This window comes from Lolium perenne, chromosome 6 (genome assembly GCF_019359855.2).
Source record: "Lolium perenne isolate Kyuss_39 chromosome 6, Kyuss_2.0, whole genome shotgun sequence".
Lineage (NCBI taxonomy): Eukaryota > Viridiplantae > Streptophyta > Magnoliopsida > Poales > Poaceae > Lolium > Lolium perenne.
The window spans coordinates 109,503,962-109,525,202 of NC_067249.2; the positions used below are offsets into that span (position 1 = coordinate 109,503,962).

The 21,241-nt window shown below is 41.0% G+C and overlaps 3 long non-coding RNA genes across 4 annotated transcripts; all 3 read right to left on the minus strand.

Moving 5' to 3' along the window:
- Positions 1-4,015: 4,015 nt before the first annotated feature.
- Positions 4,016-5,127, minus strand: LOC127325944 (uncharacterized). Its single transcript, XR_007867459.2, has 3 exons — positions 4,940-5,127; positions 4,638-4,733; positions 4,016-4,537 (listed from the first exon to the last, which is right to left on the minus strand). It is a non-coding gene; the product is annotated as an uncharacterized lncRNA (long non-coding RNA).
- An 11,628-nt stretch (positions 5,128-16,755) lies between these two features.
- LOC127325972 (uncharacterized) lies at positions 16,756-17,352 on the minus strand. Its single transcript, XR_007867509.1, has 2 exons — positions 17,211-17,352; positions 16,756-17,131 (listed from the first exon to the last, which is right to left on the minus strand). It is a non-coding gene; the product is annotated as an uncharacterized lncRNA (long non-coding RNA).
- A 193-nt stretch (positions 17,353-17,545) lies between these two features.
- On the minus strand, positions 17,546-19,316 carry LOC127325970 (uncharacterized). Of its 2 annotated transcripts, none has more exons than XR_007867507.2 (4): positions 19,030-19,316; positions 18,748-18,836; positions 18,111-18,289; positions 17,546-17,665 (listed from the first exon to the last, which is right to left on the minus strand). It is a non-coding gene; the product is annotated as an uncharacterized lncRNA (long non-coding RNA). The 2 variants fall into 2 exon arrangements; XR_007867508.2 differs by having other exon boundaries at positions 17,549-17,665; positions 18,748-18,831.
- Positions 19,317-21,241: the final 1,925 nt, after the last annotated feature.

Sequence of the window (21,241 nt, forward strand, 5' to 3'; positions counted from 1 at the left end):
ATGCTGATAGGCACAGCTGCACTGCACTTCATACCGAGAGTAATCTATGAATCTTTCCTGATTTTTTCTGCACTTCGTACATTGAACGGTTGCACTTTTCGACAGTGTGCAAGTTCAGTTGTCTCCTCTATCTTTACTGCTTCCATTAGCACATCAGATTTCTGCAGAAGAAAGCAGACCACTCTGGTCTTGGCTGCCCGCGCCCAGGCACTCTGTTCGAGCGGAATCGGGATCTCGCGCAAGACTTTGGGTAGGAAGGATTCATGGTCGGGAGGTCGACCTGGGAATGGAGAAGGCAGGGGCGGCCGCGCTGGGCTTTGCCAGGCCTTCGGCCGGTGGCGCTCGGACCTCCCGTCAGGGGCGTGCAGACCTCAAGGCGGCACCGCTCCGGCCGGCGGCGCTGGAACGGGAGCGGAGCCAGCGGCGATATCCAAGATCGGCAGGGGCCTGGTGGCGGCAGCAGAGACCAGTTGATGTGCAGAGCTATAGAGGGCGCCGACCGGGAGGAAAGACATGGCAGGGCGGAAGCCGGTCGCGGGGAGGTGCGGCGGCGCTGTATGCGTAGGCTCCGGCGGCGGGGAGGTGCGGTGGGGCTGGCCTCTGTGAATCGTGCGTCCTGCGCGAGGTTAGTGACGCGAGCGCGTGGGTTTCAATGTTCGGCTGGGTTTTCTTTTTCGCCTTGTTTCTGTCCGGATCGCTCCTATATAGAGTCGGGTGGTGCTCAAAATAATATTTTGAGCACCGGTTTCAGAATAGTGCAACCATATATATATATATATATATATAGACAAAACTATATGTATGTGTGGTAACCGTGGTGACCACATCTCTCACCACACATTTGCGTACCGAATCAGTGTGGCGGGTACCGAATCAGTTTAGGCGCACCAAACTATATATATATACACTTTAGGTTTTGTCTATATATATATATAGACAAAACTATATGGGTACCGAATCAGTGTGGCAGGTACCGAATAAGTTTCTAGTACCGAATGAGTGAACTGTGATACTTAATGTTTATGTGGTCTTCCCAGCGACCGGTCATACCAAATCCCTATCCTATATATATATATATATATATATATATATATATATATATATATATATATATATATATATATATATATATATATATATATATATATATATATATACCAGCACTATTCTGCAACCGGTTGCAGAATAATATTCTGAGCACCGAGTTGTACTTTCCTGGACACAAGGTTGCACTTTCCGGATAACAGGGTTCAACTTTCTGTCGAACTTACCTGAACTTCCCGTTTTCTTTAGAGGTACTGATTATACCACGAGTTTTTAAACCATTTGTCGGAACTATGCAAATGATATACCGTTGGATAGATAATGAAAAACCGCAACTTTTTAATGTTTACACTTTTCATAGATTTTGCACGGTTTCAATTTAATTTTGAAAATACGAAAACACTTCTATATGGCCAGAAAACGAACTTTTAGTTTGATTTTCGAACCGCTTATCGAAACTGTGCAAATGATATACCGTTGGAAAGATAATGAAATTGCGCAACTTTTTCATGTTTTAAGTTTTTTCAAAATCCTCACAGTTTTTGAACAATTTTGAAAATACCGAAATTCGGACGTACTCAAAAAACAAGCGGACAGTAATTTGGACGATTTGTTTCAACCGTATGTCAGAATGATGCAAATGATATGGCGTTGGAAAGCTACGGACTAGGCGCAACTTTCATCTTCCAATTGTTTTCTCTAATTCCTTATAGTTTAAGAGAATAACTCGAATTACTGTCCGCCCGTTTTATGAGACGGGCACCGAATGATTTTCCCCGCGATTTCTATGTGGTATATTAAACAATGCAAATGATATACGGTTAGAAAGGTGTAAAAAAGGCGCATCTTTTTCATATATATCATTTTTGCCAAATCTAAATGGTTTAACATTAATTTTAGAAGTTTTGAAATCATGTTTCCGGTATACTTTGCGATATAACGACTTGAATTTGATGCATTAGATCTCTTTATTTGTTGTGAAATGTTGTAGCTAATGAAATTAGACTCCTAATCTATCAGATAAACCTTTGGGTGGCAATGGTTGAGGTGGTTGGTGATCAAAACAATGAGATTTGCACAATAGATTTTCGCCTCGCAAAAACAGAGCATTGAACTTCTCTCGACATGTGCTTGTACTTCTCGGGCAACGCGGTTCTACTTCTTGGTGCGGTTTCACGAAACCGTTCAGAAAAATTAATAAATTTTTATCTAAACACTTTCTACTTCCCGTAGTTACCGCTTGTACTTCCTGCAATCACCACTCGTACTTCTCGGAATCACTGATTGTACTTCCCGCGGATGAGGGGATTTTTTTGTTTTTTGTGTATTTGTATTTTGTCGGCTTTTCGTACTTCCTATATTAAGTTTGTGTACTTCTTGTGTCGAATGGTTGTACTTCTCAACTTGAAGTCTTTGAACTTCTTCGCGAATAACGAGATTATTTTGTTTTTTTGTATATTTGGATTGTTATCGGTTTTCTTGTACTTCCTATAATAAGTGGTTGTACTGCCCGTGTCCAATGGTTGTACTTCTCGCCGTCAAGTATTTGAACTTCCTCGCGGATGATGAGATTATTTTATTTTCTTGTACATTCTGGTTTTTCCGGTTTTCTTGTACTTCCTACAATAAGTGGTTGTACTGCTCGTGTCGAATGGTTGTACTTCTCTTTGTCAAGTATTTGAACTTCCTCGCGTATGACGGGATTGTTTTACTTTTTTACATTTGAAATTTGTCGGTTTTCTTGTACTTCTTACAATAAGTGGTTGTACTGCTCATGTTGTATGGTTGTACTTCTCATCATCAAATATTTCAACTTCCTCATGAATGACGGGTGTTTTTTGTACTTTCTATATTAAGTGGGTGTACTGTGCCGAATGGTTGTACTTCTTACCGTCAAGCATTTGAACTTCTCCTCAAATGATGGGATTATTTTATTTTTTCTACATTTGTTTTTTGTCTGTTTTCTTGTACTTTCTATATTAAGTGGGTTGTACTACTCATGTGGAATGGGTGTACTTCTCCTCGCCATATTTTTGAGGGTGCACATTCACTCCACATTAAAAGAAACATATGAAAAATTAAGGATGAAGTTTGTAGGTTGCTATGTGAGCTTCTTCTAGATATTTTATTATTTATTTTGCACTTCACGAAGAACTTTGCTCTTTCAAAGTTGATCATTTGTCCTTCTTCTAGTCACCACTTGTACTTATCGGAATCATAACTTGCACTTCCCATGGGATAAATGTTTTTTGTTCATACCGATTTTTATATCGCTAGTTTTTATTATTTTTGATATGTGTGCTCCCTAAAATTGTACATTCTACTTCTTGTCATATTTCTATGTACTACCCACAATACGCATATTGTACTTCCATGTAGATGATTTTTTTAGTTTCTATCAGCTTCGAAAATAAATATTTGTGTATTTATTTAATAGATAATTTATTTAGACCTATCAGCCAACCCTAAATAGGGGAACTGTTGTTTTGTTTGGAAATATTTATTCAGTGCTTGTATGAAAAACGTGTAAAGAAAAGTCATTGGTATATTTTTGGAGTTCCCAGATTGACGCAATGTACTTTTGAGCTATTACCAGGGTTTGTACTTCTCAACGTTTGTTTGTGTACTTGCCTAAGTTCTCTTCTACCCCATCTAATCATTTTAAATTTATTCTTTTGCCTAGACTTCCCTTAACGTAAGTTTGTACTTACCAACAGTTGCTTGATGTACTTCCCAGCGTGTGTTTTTTTGTGTGTATTTTGTTACGGACAACATTACACCATATTTTCACTTTCTTCGACAATGTCCCATTTTACTACATAGAGGAGCACTCTCGACGCAGTATACTTACACTTCATGATATTAAGAACACAGTAGACTTACACTTCATGATATTAAGAAAAGCACAACCCGGTATGAACATTTTAAACACTTAGCTATCCACAAATATAATGCACTGCTGCAGAGTTGCGAGTGTACTTTTGTTTCTCTTGACAATTCATAAAGTTGACACACATACAAAATAAGAAGGTGCACAACTGGGGAAAAAAGCACACAATCAGAACTCGTCTTGGCAGAGAGTCATACTCACTGTCTTTTATATGATGGACACCATGTTGAACTAACTATGTGACATAAAAACTCAACACACAATAGCAGAACTACATGATGCTTCTTTTCCCTTTTACATTATCCCAGCTCCAAACCAGGCTGTAGCATTGAGAGAAAATAACTACTACTACTCTAAGGTAAGTAAAGATCTGCGTGGTGGTTTGATTCATGGCCGACCGGCCCGTAGTAATCTTCGTGGAACCACGGCACGGTCCATGCATACCCGCTAACAACCACTTTCTCGTCTCTATCAACAATAACAGCAGCAGGAGTCGTCTGCTCCATTGTTGTACCTGAGCAATTACCATCAGACATGCCTGCTCTTCGAATGAGCCACTTCATCGGAAGACTGCCCGGTCTAAGAATCACCGGATAGTTCCTCCTACATACATACAGGGGGAAGCAGAGAAATGAGAACAACATGATTTAGTTTCAGACTCGAAAAAGCTGTCCATATCCAGGAACATAGGCAGAGTACTGACCTTTCTGTTGAGTGCTTCATGTAGCTGCCTGTCAAGCTGAATCCCTGCACTCATTAGGAGTTTTCAGTGAGAGCTGGTCCAGGACATATAAAGTATCTGATGACAAATCAAGAAGCTAAGAAATTATCAGGTTACATAAATAAAAATGCAAAGGACACTCCCACCTCTCGATGATGTACATATGCATACAAAAAATATGTTTGGCACGCTAAAAGTACCTATTCAGTGAACACGAAGTGGTGCATGAACCATAAGAAATGAAATGGGGCAATGAACAAGAGAAAGCCTCTGGATTGAATTACCTGCTTGCTGACCTTCTCAGCTCATGGATGCTTTGCCGTAGCACGACCCGGCCAGCGAACCGCAGACGAAGTGGAGCGGGATTCCTCACCGGAGGCCTTCCTAGCATCCTTCCGCAATCAAATTTCACACCTGAGGCAACAGACAAAGGAACCAAGAATTGCAAGATGCAGAAAAACTGGACAGGATGAATCATTGTAATTTGCAACACTACCAAATGTTATTCTCAGTATATATTTATATGTTACCAGTTGTACTTCTCTAAACCCATGTTTGCACTTATCAGTTTCATTAATATGTACTTTGAAGGTTAATAATTGAAGGCTAAAATTGAACTAGGAACAGGAGGATGGAGAATGATTTGTTACAGAAAAGTAATGCCAGCGGTTGGGAAGAATCAGGGAAAGTTGGCGCTTCTTAACAATTTTTCACCTCTTAAACATCACATGATATGACAGGTTCTAAAATTCAGGACCAATCATATTGTAAACTGCCTCGAGTTTCTGAACGAAACAAAAGTTTCAGTTTAGCGTGTAGCCGTGTACTGGAATCAGCAAAATGACACCTAGGAAATCCAAGGAATAGAATTCGTGCTACACAGAATGACATCAATATAGATATGTCAACCCATTTCTTTTGCGGGAGATAAATCAACACAATTTCACAAGAACTTGAAGAGAAAGATTACCACCCGTTATTCTCATTGGCATATCAACAAGCAGGTACGGGGCACTAGATCATTGGGGATTTTGGGCACAGTTGACCACTATAGGGAGCAAAGAAAAACAGAGAAAATGCAGCTATAGGCAGAACATAGGAAGAGATCGAGCAAGCTGATCCAAGGCGCGCTAGAAAAAGAGCTGGACGCGGAGGAACAGAGCTCGACGACCGCGGTGCCGCAAGCGCTACATGCCTACAGCCGACTAGTTCTTTGCTTATATTTTGCGATTGTACTTTTGTTTTGAACTGCTTGTACTTCCTAGATCAAGAAACAAGAAAAATATAGATATATTACTGAAATGGTAAACGACCGCATAAATACAGAGAAGCAACTGCAGCAGGCATGCAGCGCAGAGACAGCGACGAGGCAAACAACAGCTTCAATTCGTTCAGTTCCATGGAGAGAAGTACACGGGAAAGATGGGAATATAGGAAAAGTGCAGAGGAGCATCACGCGTGTGGTAACTTCTTCGCGTGCGGAGGCGCGCGGACAGGCTCACGCGTGGACGCGGCCGACAGGCTTGCGCGTGCAGACGGCGTACGACGCAGTGGCTGTACATCGCGTGTGGGGGCGGCTGGGGCAGCGCGATGATGCGACGACTGAGCAGCATGTGGAGGCGGCGGCTGGCGCAGCGCCGCCGCGATGGCCAGGTAGGGCGTCACCGGTGGGAGGTTCCAGCCATGGGGAGAGCAGCTTGGCGATGGGATTTTTGGCGGCGCCGGAGTTGGGGGAGAGGCGCGCCATGGTCAAGAAATTGGAGCACCTGAGTCACGGGGGAACTAGGGCGGCACGGGGAATCGAGGGCACCGGAGGAGGGAGCCGCGGCGGCAGGTCGGGGACTCGCCGGCGGGAGGTCGGGGGCTCGCCGGCGGCAGAAGGCCGGGGGCACGCCGGCCGATGGAGGGAGGCTGGGGATGTGGATGGTGCGTCCGTGGGGGAAGAATGTGGGTTTCATCGGTTTTTCAGTCCGTCAGAATAGTGTGACCCTATATATATATACGACGCGGATTTTCTAACCAGGTGGCTAGCTGTGCATAGGTAGGCTGCCGTTGGATAAAGGGAGCATGAGTGCTCAACGTAGCAGATTGGGTCCTTTAAGTTGTTTGTGAGTTTGTGAGGTGCCAACGCTGTGAGATTTTCCGTCAGTGCATGCAAAGGCACATAGGGGGCAGGGCAATCTCATGGAATTTGAACGCTAGCATGGATGAGCAAAAGGATCACAAGTAAATCGGCTATCCTCGTCGCGTGAGTTCTGCAAGATTTTTTTGGTGAGACGAGTATTGTACATGTCGTTTTGTTGCTTCTATCCATGGAGTTGTGCAGGATTTTTCATGATTCAGCAAAAAAAATGCACGTGCCATTTTGTTGCATGTAGGCATCTACTAATCAAGACAATGACCAGATCATGTAGTCTGAACCTATTGGGCATGGTTTTTTTTTAAATGAATAGGTGGGTAGCAAACAATTTAGCTGCAAAGATGGTTTTTCTGAGTGATTAACTTGGTGTTAATTTTCTGGGTAATTAAATGTTCTAGTTGGCCATGCGATTGGTACTAGATAGATTTGGGGTACTGCATGTAACCGTGGTCACTTTCCGCGATATGGTGCATGTGACATCAAAAAATTTAGGAAAGAGTGATAAGAAACTAGTGATATAAATTCTGTTGGCATAAGAATGTACATACAGGAATGGTGCGGCTAGCCAATAACAAGTAAAAGTTGCAGACGTAAATTGAGACAGTATGTGAATTTGTGTACTAAGGTACAACTAGCATCTATAGAGAAAACCTCATGAAGAGAAAAAGATCATGCGTAAGAGGGAGGAACTACGACATGTAGATTCCCTGATGCTCGGCATCAAGAGGAGCTTGGTCGGAATGGCACCACAGAGGCGGTTGTGGTTGAACCGCAGCCTGGGCATCGCCGCCATGGACTCCGGGATGCTCCCAACCAGCCTAACATCGGACAACTCCAGTGTGGCCAGGCTCGCCATATTCTCCCGGTCGGAGCGCATTACACTCCCTCTGAGCGGGTTGTTGGTTGCAGGTCCTTCGGCGACACCATGCACTTCACGAACTACGACAGCCCTCCGGTGAGCCTCCAGAGGTCAAAGCAGCATGAGCCTCTCGTGCTCGGCGAGCTCCGACAGAAGGAGGCTCCCATGGAGCAAGTTGTTGCTAGGCCCTTCGAGCTACAGAGGCAGAGACCGGTAAGAAAATTCTTGCTCATGCACATGAGACAGATTTTGAATATCATCATCAGTCCGTAAAACTGAGCTGAATCACTCAATTTATTACACAGACATGAAAATTGAAAAGAAGATGGGGCAGATACTAGAAGCAGACACGGAAGGGTCACATGTTCAGGTATAGTTTTCTTGGCTTGTCAGGATCGAAATGTAATTCTTGTATTACTAAGTGTAAACAACTGATAGCAGATGTTAAACAGGTTAAACTAATCATATTATGAGGTTAACCAAATAAAGGTAGATACTTTTAATCACCGGAAAAAAAGGAAACAGTGACAATTCTAGACAGCTATGGTAGGATTGTTCATGGTCTCCACTTCGTCCTTACTAAACCAAATGTAAACCGAAATTAACGATGCCAAATAATGATACCAAAATGTTGATTGGGGTTGGATCACAACCGCTACCGAAATATCAGCAAATATGAGAAGAAATATCATCCCGAGAATCACACTTTATGTGCTTTACCAGCACACAGATTAACACGCCCTACACACGCAAAATCAACATCGCACCATGAAGCAAAATCCTAATCGAAAATTCTACTATTATTTTGAATGACCATGGGACCTGGAAACACGATGCAACGAAAATCACCAAGGAATCTAGATCAGATAACACAAGAAAAACCAGATGGAAGAAAAAACACGGACAGCCTCGTGTGTGCCTCAGCTAATCAAAGACAAACTGCTGCTCAATCTGTAGTGAAATGGCAAAATAAAGCCTGCTCCCCAAAGGCTTGAAGGTCACTAATCGATATGATGTAGATCAATTAAAATGGCATTAGTCAAACGAGGTGAAAAATCCATCACATATACAACTAATCAAATCAGCTTAGCTCGAGATTCTTTCACAGAAAAATTAAAACCAAACTGCCGAGCCTGTGCTGCATCCAAATTTCCAACGGTTTAGATTTAGAAACATGATAGGGAGGGGCCATGGATCTTGAGCATAAGTTCAGTCTGCGCCCCTGCTACCCGTCTAGCCCATTGACGCGGCCATCGGCCTTCCGCCATGGTCCAGTCAGCAGGGGCTCAAATCGGCAGAGAAAAAAGGAAGCTCGTCACTGCCCCTCGACACGTAGCTCCTCCTCCTTCAAATCCCAAAAAACAGCAACTAAAACATCTACCTAGAAACTGATCGAAAAAAGGATGTGAAGCAAATTCACGTACTTCTGAAGTGCTAGAACTAAACTAAAATGATAAACTCTGCGAAGGTGGATGGTAGGACATCGGTGAGCCCCAGATCGATAGCTGGCCCCGACTCCAAAAGTTTTTGTCTCCAAAAAAAGCAAACCTAATTCGAGTAAGAGAGAGGAATTACAGCACATTTGAATCCAAAATTGTTGGAGCTGGAGCAACATCAGACTCCCATTCTAGTTTTTCCAAAACAACACGTTAAACAAACAAATCCCATTTGGATTTTTCCAGTGAGCACAACAAAGAAAAATCAACATAGACATTCCATCAAACGGTGAAGAAATTTGAAAAATAACGAGGTGAAATAAATTTGGATCCAGAAAAATGGGTCAAGCTCAAATGCTAAATAGTCTGCACATGGCCCCGTCCGCCATGGATAGTGCTCACTACGCTCCAGGCGGTCGACGCAGTCTGCTGCCCCAAGCAGGGCCTGGGCTTGTTTTTTTTTCCTGCTCAAGAACATTCGTGCAACAGAATATCAAAAAGAAAAAAAAAAAGATAGGAAGAAACAAGAGGAGGAGGTGGCATGGATCTTGAGTACCAAGTACAACCGTGCAGCAAAAAATATACAATCTGGATTTACATCACGGACGTGATTAGTCTGTACATCCAAGTCAAAAAAAATCAGAAAAGATAGAAGAAACGGAGGTGGTCATCCACGAAATTTCAGTACGGAAGCGCATAGATCTTGAGAATCAAGATGAACACTTCATAAAATGGGATCTGGATCAAAATATATTACTAGATAATTAACAGAACTTTCCCCTCATAATCTTTACCCTTTATTTGAATGATCATGGGATCTGGATCGAAAGAAACCATGTAAAAAAATCAACAACAAACTGAATCCATCGAACAGTGATGCAAAATCCAGATCGAGAAAAGGACGTGAAGAACACCCAGATCGAAAAAATACAAAGACCGATCTCGCTCGTGCCTCCGGCCCGGCGTCTCCCTCACCACAGTACCACTTTGGCGCTGGGACATCGGCCGGTCGCGGCCGATCGGAGGGGAGGTTACGGAGGGCACGGTTGGTTTGGCGAGGGGAAGGAGAGAGGAAGATAAGTTTTCCTCGGTGGGTTGGGAAGGAGAGAGAAAGTAACTCGATGGGTACCAAATCACCTCGCAAAAAAAAAACATGCATAATATATATATATATATATATATATATATATATATATATATATATATATATATATATATATATATATATATATATATATATATATATATATATATATATAGGTAAACTAACTGGTGCACCATGGTGCCTGGGCACCACAAATCATAAAAGGAAACATGCACAGCAAACTGGGAAGTGATTTGTCTCTGATTCTGATAATTGGAAAGTGTATTCTCTCTCCTGCTGATATTTAGAAAGTGATTTTCTCTCCTTTATACACCAATGATGCAATCTGGCACCCACGATGTAATTGTACGGCCATGATGTATGGTGCCTGGGCACCATGGTGCCCCAATTGAGCTTCCGGTTGTAGAATAATATTCTGAGCACCGACTTGTACTTTTCTGGACACAAGGTTGAACTTCCTGGATAAGAGGGTTGACCTTTTTGTCGGAACTTACATGAACTTCCCATTTTCTTAAGAGCTACTGATTACACTACGATTTTTTCAACCATTAGGAGGAAATGTGCAAATGATATACCATTGGATAGATAATGAAAAACCGCAACTTTTTAATGTTCACAACTTTCACAGATTCAGCATGGTTTAAATTTAATTTTGAAAATACGAAAATGCTTCTATATGGCCAGAAAACGAACTTTTAGCTTGATTTTTGAATCGCTTATCGGAAATGTACAAATGATATACCGTTGGATAGATAATGAAATTTCGCAAATTTTTCATGTTTTACGTTTTTTCAAAATCCTCACAATTTTTGAACAATTTTGATAATACCGAAATTCGGACATACTTAAAAATGAGCGGACGGTAATTTGGATGATTTATTTCAACCGTTTGTCGGAATGATGCAAATAATATGGCGTTGGAAAGCTATGAACTAGGCGCAACTTTCTTATTCCAATTGTTTTCTCTGATTCCTTACAGTTTAAAAGCACAACTTGAATTACTGTCCGCCCGTTTTATGTGACGGGCACCGAATGATTTTGCCCGCGATTTCCATCCGGTATATTGAAACAATGCAAATGATATACGGTTGGAAAGGTGTCGAAAGGGCGCATCTTTTTCGTATCTACTATTTTTGCCAAATCCAAACGGTTTAAAAGTAATTTTAGAAGTTTTGAAATCATGTTTCCGGTATACTTTGCGAGATAATGACTCAAATTCGATGGATTAGATCCATTTATTTGTTGTGAAATGTTGTAGGTAATGAAATTAGACTCATACTCTATCATATAAAGCTTTGGGTGGAAATGGTTGAGTTGGTTAGTGAACAAAACAATGAGATTTTCACAATAGATTTCCGCCTCGCAAAAAACAGAGCATTGAACTTCCGCCGACATGAGCTTTTACTGCTCGGGCAATGCGGTTGTACTTCTTGATGCTCTTTCACGAAGCTGTTCAGAAAAACTAATAAATTTTATCTGAACATTGTCTACTTCCCGTAGTTACCGCTTGTACTTCCTGCAGTGCCGCTTGTACTTCTCAGAATCACAGATTGTACTTCCCGCGGATGAGGATTTTTATTTTTTATTTTTTGTGCATTAGGATTTTGTCGGTTTTTTGTACTTCCTATAATAAGTGGGTGTACTTCTTGTGTCGAACGATTGTACTCCTTAGCTTTAAGTCTTTGTACGTCCTCGCGGATGACGAGATTATTTTGTATATTTGGATTTTTATCGGCTTTCTTGTAGTTCCTAAATAAGTGGTTGTACTGCCTGTGTTGAATGGTTGTACTTCTCATCATCGAGTATTCGAACTTCCTCGCGGATGATGGGATTATTTTGTTTTTGTGCATTTAGATCTTGTCGGTTTTTTTACTTACTATGTTAAGTGGTTGTACTACTCGTGTTGAATGGTAGTAATTCTCAGCGTCAAGTATTTGAACTCCCTCGCGGATGATAGGATTTTTTTGTTATATTTCATTTTCGCAATAGATTTTCGCCCCGCAAGAATAGAGTTGAACTTCCCTCGACATGAGGTTGTACTTCCCGGGTAATACAGTTGTACTTCTCAGTATGGTTTCACGAAACTGTTCATAAAAACCGATTTTTTTTTATTTGAACACTTTTTCCTTCCCGTAGTTAGTGCTTGTACTTCCTATAGTCAATTCTTGTACTTCATAGAATCATGGCTTGTACTTCTCGCGGATGACTGGACTTTTTTGGTTTTTGTACATTTGGATTTTGTCGGTTTTCTTGTACTTCCTATATTAAGTGAGTGTACTGCTTGTGTCGAATTGTTGTACTTCTCAGCTTTAAGTATGTGAACTTCCTCGCGGATGATGAGATTATTTTGTTTTCTTCTACATTTGAATTTTTATCGGATTTCTTGGACTTCCTACAACAAGTGGTTGTACTGTTCGTGTCGAATGGTTTTACTTCTCATTGTCCAGTATTTGAAATTCCTCGTGTATGACAGGATTATTTTTGTTTTTCTACGTTAGGATTTTGTCAGTTTGCTTGTACTTCCTATAATAATTGGTTGTAGTGCCTGTGTTGAATGGTTTTACTTCTCATCGTCAAGTATTTGAACTTCCTCGCGGATGATGGGGTTATTTTGTTTATTCTACATTTGGATTTTGTCGGTTTTGTTGTACTTCCTACAATAAGTGGATCTTGTCGACAAGGGACACGTGGAAGAGGGGTAGCGGGACATGGGCTAGGGCCAGCGGGGCATTACATGTCCTTACACTTACCAAGTTGTGAGCAGAAAACCTTATACGTATATCAAGTATGCATGCAATTGACATGCCTCCGGCCATCAGTTCCTCAACCGTGGGACAAGAAATTAACATGCACTCTGAATCATAGGAGAGGACACTTATTCTATGGTGGCAGCACGCTTTGTGCAGATAACGTTGTCTTGTTTTCTTGACCTGAACTTTTCTTTGGCAGCGACCTTTTTCTTCACTTTTTCTGAATACCTTTTTGCACTTCTCGGCACTGGATAGTTGTACTTCCGAACCAAAGACTTGCACTCCCTCCGATTTATTATGTATACTTTGCAACTAGTATTATACTTCGCCAGCCAAAATGGGATGTGTTTTACGGGCACTTCCCTCAGAAAAAATGGAATTCTTTTTCTCATGAAGTTTGCAATTTTTGCATATTTTAAACAAAAATTCAAGAAATATTACCATGCTCAAACACATAAATAGTTTCACACAATAATACAAACATACAATTAAATTATTCCTACAAGAATGTAAATAAATTTCGATTCAACATGTTCAAGAATCATGCTATATTTTTCTTCTTCTGAAGTTCAATATGAACCGCCGGCTACTTTTAGGGAACGCTGGTGTGAGCCCAAAAACAATGTCGACTAGCCTCATTAGGGCTATGAGGGTTGCAATGGAGCGCGCCGGTCAATATGCTCTTACATAACCATTTTTTCCTGAACTTCTCTAATCGCAAGGAGCACTTTCGGATGTGTCTACTGGCCCTATATTCAAGTTGACCGCCGAAACAGAGAAATTTCAACATAATTGCGTACTTATTTAATCTCCCTAACTTCACTGCAATTAATTCTTATTACACTTTTACTGCAGCAGGTTCATATCCAAACAAGATACACTCGAATAGAACCATAACAGAAAGATACTAGAAAACTGAAACATCAAGGACAACTACGGCTTGTTGTTCTGGAGAAACCCGTTGAAGGGCGGGCTAGCTGAAGAGCCGTCGGCGTCGAGGAGGTATGGGGGAATCCCGTCGAGGGGCTACGTCGGTGGTGTGTGGGGACGCCCGACATTTGTTCTTTGCTTTTTGTAGTCACACGAACAAAAAGGTTGAAGACTTACCAATACGTACAAATAAACTTAATCATACGAGGTATAAATACATGACGCCAGGAATTCATCCCTAATTCCGCTAACCAATAAGTGTGCTTCCTTTGTACTGCTAACACATGCGAAATGGCTACATTTTGTGCTAATGGTCAACTACACTGCTCGTTACTGTAATATTGCTCTTCCGGCACAAGAACATTGAACTTTTAGTGTTACTAGAGGAACTAGTACTCTAGTGTTGTGTCAAACAAAAATGCAGAACACAGTGGTTCAGAAAACATAAGGAAACGATCTGCAGTTTTGGCGATGATGTATCAAATGGGGCAGCAGAGATTCAAACGCTGCAAAATCGATCATAGGACGCAATAAATGTATATACAAAAACAGACTAATAATAGTTCCAATCCAAGGCCTCTGCATAATCAAAAACATGGCACTCGCACTTACTTCCAATCGTGTGGTTGGACTTTTCTACTTAACTTGCATGTACTGCCTAGTAGCGCATAGAAAAAATTCAGAGAGCTGGGCGGTCTCTTGGAGGATTGTCGGGCCATCTCCTTCACCCCACCCTGAACTCTGTAGCGCCAAGAACTGGTAGCTCCAGCAGCGTTGAACGGCAAGCCAGGCGCGAGTTTCTGCGGCATGGAGGCGGGGAGCGCTGTCGACGAGAGCGGGGACCAGGTGTAGCGTCAAGGATGGGGAGCCAGGTCCGGTGGTGTGGCGGCTGAGGAGCAGCCAAGGTCGGCGTGGATGGGGAAATCGACCTAGCGCGTGGTTTGGAGCCCATCTCGGCCCGGCGGCGGAGATCCACGAGGAAAGGGCGGCGGCAGGGATCCATGGGGAAACAGGGACGCAACGAAGGGAGCACCCATGGCCGGCGGCGCTGTGAGAAACGGGGCATCAGCGAGCGGATCTTCCCAGGGAGACGGCGATGGAGGCAGGAGCTGCCAGCGGTGGAGGTCCACGAGGAAAAGGCGGCGGCGCGGATACACGGGAATCTGGGTGGCGACGAAGGGAGCACCCGGGGCCGGCGGCGCCGTGAGAAACTATGCATCGGCGAGTGGAGATTCTCGGGGAGGCGGCGAGGGTGGCGGGAGCTTCCGGCGGCGGTGATTACGACGGGGAGATGATCAGATGAGGTTGGTGGTGGATGACTCCACTGTTCGTGGCGGGGCCTGTTCGGTGGGTTTTCTTTCCCTATTTTCTCCCGCTCGCATCGCGTCTATATGGGGTCGCGTGGTGCTCAGAATAATATTCTGAGCACCGGTTTCAGAATAGTGCGACCCTATATATATATATATATATATAGGTCTGCTATTCTCGAACCGGTTCGAGAATAACCTTTCTGAACTTCCGGGTGTTTCCTAGTGAACTTCTCGACGGAATACCAGAATTGCATGTTCGTGCGAACAGTATTTTCATGATGATTTTCAAACCGCTTATCGGATTGATGCGTATAATATACCGTTGGATTCGCACGGAAATTTCGCAACTTTTTCGTGTTCATTGTTTTCCCAAATTCTATATTCATTAAAACTAATTTGAAATATACAAAACAACGTTTTCGCGGATTTCCCTATTTCTGTACAGTTTTGGGTTTCCAGTTTTCAAACCGTTTATCGGAATGATGCGTATGATATGCCATTGGAAAGGTGCTGACTAGGCGCACCTTTTTCATGCAGAACACTTTTCTAAATTCTTTATAGTTTAAGAGCAGATTTGAAAATATGTGATTACGTTTTTCGAACTTTCTCGGTTTTTCAAACTGTTTTTGGGGCTTATTTACGAACCACTTATCGGAATGTTCCAAATAATATTGCGTTGAAAAGATATTGATTAGGCGAATCTTTTTCATGTTGAATGTTTTTGCAAATTCTAAATGGTTTTAGTTTAATTTCAGAAATACATAAAAGTGAAGATAACGCCGACACAAGAACATTTCGAAATTGGCTCATCTAGATTGATTAGGTGTGGCATTGCGATATGTTGGAGTATTAGTAGAGTTATATTAGTGCTAATTGTACGTTGAGTTGGTCAATTTGCGCAATCGGAGGTTGTACGGACGATTTCTATGCGTATGATTTCCGTCCAGAAAAACAGAGTGTATGAGGTGCTCGAATATGGAAGTGGACTTCCCGATATCTGTTAGTGAACTTCCGATCGCGGTATAAAGTTTCAGCTATGTTCAAAATGAACTTCCTACATGGTTCAAAGTGAAATAAGATTATGAATTAAATAAGATATGGATCAAAGAAAGACTACTTCTTCTGGATACTAAATTAATAAAATAAAGAAATGAATTTTTTTCAATTTTAAATAAGGAATAAATAATGAACTTTCGCGCCCGTTACAAAATGAAGGTCGACAAAGTTAACTTTCAAAGTGAACTTTCAGTTAAAAGATGAATTGAATTCTTTGGCCAAGAATAAATGAACTACCGCTGTTCATGTAAAGTGAATTTCTCATACGAACAAAGTGCACTTTAGAACTTACTTTTAACTGATACTATGCATCGAATAAGACTGAACTGTCAAGATCAGAAAAGTGAACTTTTGCCAAGAATAAAAGGTGAGTGGAATTGAACTATTCGGTTAATTGAAGAGGACTTCTCAACTTGCACGATGCAATTTTGATTTTTTTTTATTGTGCGCTTTTAACTAAAATTGCCAACACATATGGCACTAACTTCCGTAAAACAAAATTGAACTTTCAACGTAAATAAAAATGAACTTCTTATTTTTTTCTATTACACATCAACACAAGTACATGTTATTCATTTCCCCAAATTATTACAAGTAATCAGAGTTAAAGGCAAAAGTCAAAAGTGAAAGTCAGACACAGTAACACTTCACGGAGGAAAAATGCTACAAAACTTCTCAAAGGCATGCGATCATGGAGCTACGGTGACAAGATGAATGATGCAACCATTTGAGCCACGGTGACACAGTAGCACTTCAGCAAGTTGCTGTTTTAATCCCCGGCCGCGCGCACAGGACTGCTAGGGTATGTGCTGGTGGACTTCCTGTCCGCGCACAACAAGCTTCCAGGGGATGCCCAGTGAACCCTTTTGGTGCTCTACATCCAGTTCAAGCTAAAGAACTGTCAAAATATAGAAAGTGAACTCGACCCTAATAATAATGTGAATAACCGGATCAGGTTCAGAACGGCACTCAGGGAGGTTCAGAGCAGAAGACCGGCAATGATGGACTCCCAGCGGTAGTGCTTGTGAACTCCCAGCGGCAGTGCTTGTAAACTATCGCGGTGGCTCGTTTCTTTGCACATTGCCGAGCATACTGCGAGTTCTCACCAATAAATGTCATATATAAAGTACAACAAACTGAATGTCAACAACAGTGTACTATTTTTTATTATCACTACACATCAGAAGTGGTAAAAGGAAAGAAATTGCATTAGAAAACACCAATAACATACATGCTACAGGATATACTACAACACTGCTCAGTTAGATTGATCTACCATAGGATATGATATGAAAAATACAATAGTGTACACATGACACTTTCTGTGATAAAAAGGAACTTCACAATGTGTACTTGGGTGAACTTCTGTTTTATTTATTTTACTTCAAAGAACCATTTTGATGATGCATAATGTGGTCTTCCACCTGGTACAAAGTAGACTTCCTTCATGTTTCGAAGTGAACTACCAAAATTAACTAAATTCTCAATAGGTTAATTTTGATTATTATGTTCCACACCCCAAAAAATTAGGCGGAGTGAACTTCTTGCGAAAATTTCATGGAAAAAATAAGTGAACGTCCATCACTTCTGGACAATAAAGAGTAAACTTCACATGGAAGTTTAGGACAATTAAATGTGAACTGTATTCTGGGCATTACAAGGTGAACTATGGAGACATTCCAAGTGAACTACAGGTACGTCATTTTCTTGTCAGCCTTTTCACATAGGGAATATCTTTTTAATTTTTTTAATGTAGTGAACTGTTTTTTAGACTGAGGAGTGAACTTCTCTTGGCAGTGAAGTAACAGACTTTAGAGACCAAATAATATCACCATGTAGTGAAATATAACAGAACAATCACAATGGTACCTGTCCATGGATGTGGTGGACTTCTACACATCAGGACTCCTGTTGTTGAGAGGGGGGCTTCACGGTGGAGCTACATGGGCGCTGCAGGACCTGGCGCCATAAAGGCGTCAGTGTACGTGAACTGTTCCATGGGGGCAGCGGATTTAAAAGAAGTTCCAATTTCTGACCTATTAGACGAACTATTAAAAGAAAACATTAACATTCCAGAATAATGTAGCTGTGTTGCATCAGTCATAAAGATAAATATTATCATTCACTATATCAAAAACAAATAAGTGTAACTGCAATATTTGAATTATCTTCTTGCATATATACAGTCATATCAGATTATCAAATGTCTCAAAACTAAAATGAACTCTCCCGTCAATAAAACTGAACTTCGACAAAAAATTCCACTATCAAAACCCAATGGATGAACTAAATAAATAAGTAGCAAGAGATGCGAACTCGCAAAAGATTAAAAGTGAACTTGTCAACAAAAAGAAGTGAACTTCTGCTTTTAGTTTCCTATTAGGCACACATCACATTAAATACATGTATTTCATCTAGTACTAGTTTCTCAAGAAGACAACATCAGAGAACAATAATTAGAGTACTAGTAGTACATGAAGATAAGAGAAAGATTGAAAGATCATACACACAAAGGGAGAAACCATGGAGGAACAAGCGCCACACCAGTCTGTGTTCACTTCACCAAGTGCCAGAGACAGGCAACACCGAACTGAACTTCACAGGATAATAAGGGCAAACATCAGAAAATACACTGATTGAACACAAATGTGAAGTACAATGATAGTCACAGTTAACATTCTGCCATCAAGCGTGATACACAATACACTCACAGGCATTGTGACCCAAATAAGCATGCGGTTACTTCTGAATTTCTGCTCTGATAAAGTACAATATTTTTTATACTTACTGATGGTAGTCTTGAACCAAGCGAAGGTCACAGTATTCGCACACAGCAGGTGCATCCAGATCAAGGAAAATATACTCGATCAGATGGCCAAGGTCTGGGTTTGTATCTATAACACAAATGAAAACAGTCAGCTTTGCTGAAAATGTATAACCATAGTAAATAAGTATATTCGCAAGCAATAATATTGTGATTTTCATAAACTAGAAGCATCCTAGCTTTCAGCGCCTCCATTTTGGCAGCATGCATTTAGTATTGGGCCTGCACCAACAAGCAACATCTTAGCTCTAAATTAAAGTTCAGTGTTCAGAACAGTTTTCGCTACAGACAAAATCAAACCCACTGTCAAGAAAGAGCGAACTTCGAGACATTCAAGAGTGAACTTTTGAAAAACCTTTTCTCGACATACAATGTTGAATTTCCAGGAAATTAAATGACCCTTGTGAAAATATGAGATGCAGATCCTAATAATAATATATAAGAACATCATGAAACAGATTTATTTCAGAAAACACGTATGTTGCCAGCAATAGAATTGAACTTCCATAAAGATGCAAGCATACTGTCACAACTGAATGAATTACTGCCTAAAAAAATAAAGTGAACTCCCTATTGGTTCTAATCCGACTGCTATAAATAACCAAGAGGACCGCTCAATGCTGCACTCAGGAATATGAGAAGGTCCATTTTCCTGGACTTCCAACTAACCATATATGAGCAAACAGTGCACCATCTTCGGATTAAGAAACAAACCATTTTGAACAAAATATGAGTGTGCAACAACACTCTTTTACACATTTTGGTTAATATTTCATAAACACAAGCCATGCTGGACTTGGATGCAACAAGATAACTACAGATTTAGCTAGAGGGCAATGCGAACGTTTTTCCTCGTGGGTGAATTGAACCATTTTTTTGCCGAAAAAATGAATTGTCCGCTCTAGACCAATTAAACTTTTTCTCAAAAATAAAGTGAACTATCTCTCCAATAAGACCGAACTGCGACAATTTTTTCATTATCAAAGAACTAAATAAACAAGCGCACTATGTTAGCCCAATGGATGAACTTTCTAAAAATTAAAAAGAAAGTGTCAGAAACATTTATGTTTGTGTTTGTTCTGATTGCCGCAACAAGGAAATTCAGAAAAATAGCTGAAGAAGTTCAGGCATTCCTGTTCTTGTAGTAGCGCCTCTGGTCAGAGCAGCGCACCTAGGAGGTTGAGGCGAAGGTGCAGTACATAGGGACTGGATTGACCTCAATTTTTACAAAGATTTTTAGTAAAGCAAAGACAGGCGGAGAAAATAGAAATTATAGATCAAAGAAAGAGGTAAAAATCAATTTCCATCTAATATGTTGCACCTCATGTGGGTTTTCACCTTGTAATTGACGAACTGAACTTCGTGACAATATAAGGTGAACTTTCACAGAGCGTAAAAGTGAACTTCGTGACAATATAAGGCATGTACCCGTACATGTTTACCTTTTTAGATTAGCATGGAAAGGGACAACGAATGGAGAAACACTTTAAAATTAGATTCCTCCTGGCATAGGTATATGTTTGCAGCATGTACGATTATCTTATTACAAGATTATGCTGACTGGAAGCAACTAGAGAACCATATTTAAGGACTCTGAGATGGTAAAATACACAAGGCAACAACAGGTTATGTGCAGATAGTTATCGTTTGATGCCTGTGACTCATCATGCAATTATGAGCAAGAAGATAGATAGTGTGACTAGGGTAATCAGATGAAAAATTCCAGTAGTTCAAACAAAATACGAAGATAAGTAGGGTATTATCAAGATGAACAGGCCGACCTTGGTCTCAACTACGTTGGATGCAATGGGCTCCTGCATCTGAACTTCTCATGGACTCCACTGGACAGACAACGGAAAGAGAGCGGCCTGGTGCTTTCCTCGAGCTCCTAAAAATATATAGAGTGAACTTGTCAATAGAGAAATGTGAAGTTCTATTATTTTTTCCCATCAGCCACTGATACGTCTCCGACGTATCGATAATTTCTTATGTTCCATGCCACATTATTGATGTTATCTACATGTTTTATGCACACTTTATGTCATATTCGTGCATTTTCTGGAACTAACCTATTAACAAGATGCCGAAGTGCCAGTTCCTGTTTTCTGCTGTTTTTGGTTTCAGAAATCCTAGTAACGAAATATTCTCGGAATCGGACGAAATCAACGCCCAGGTT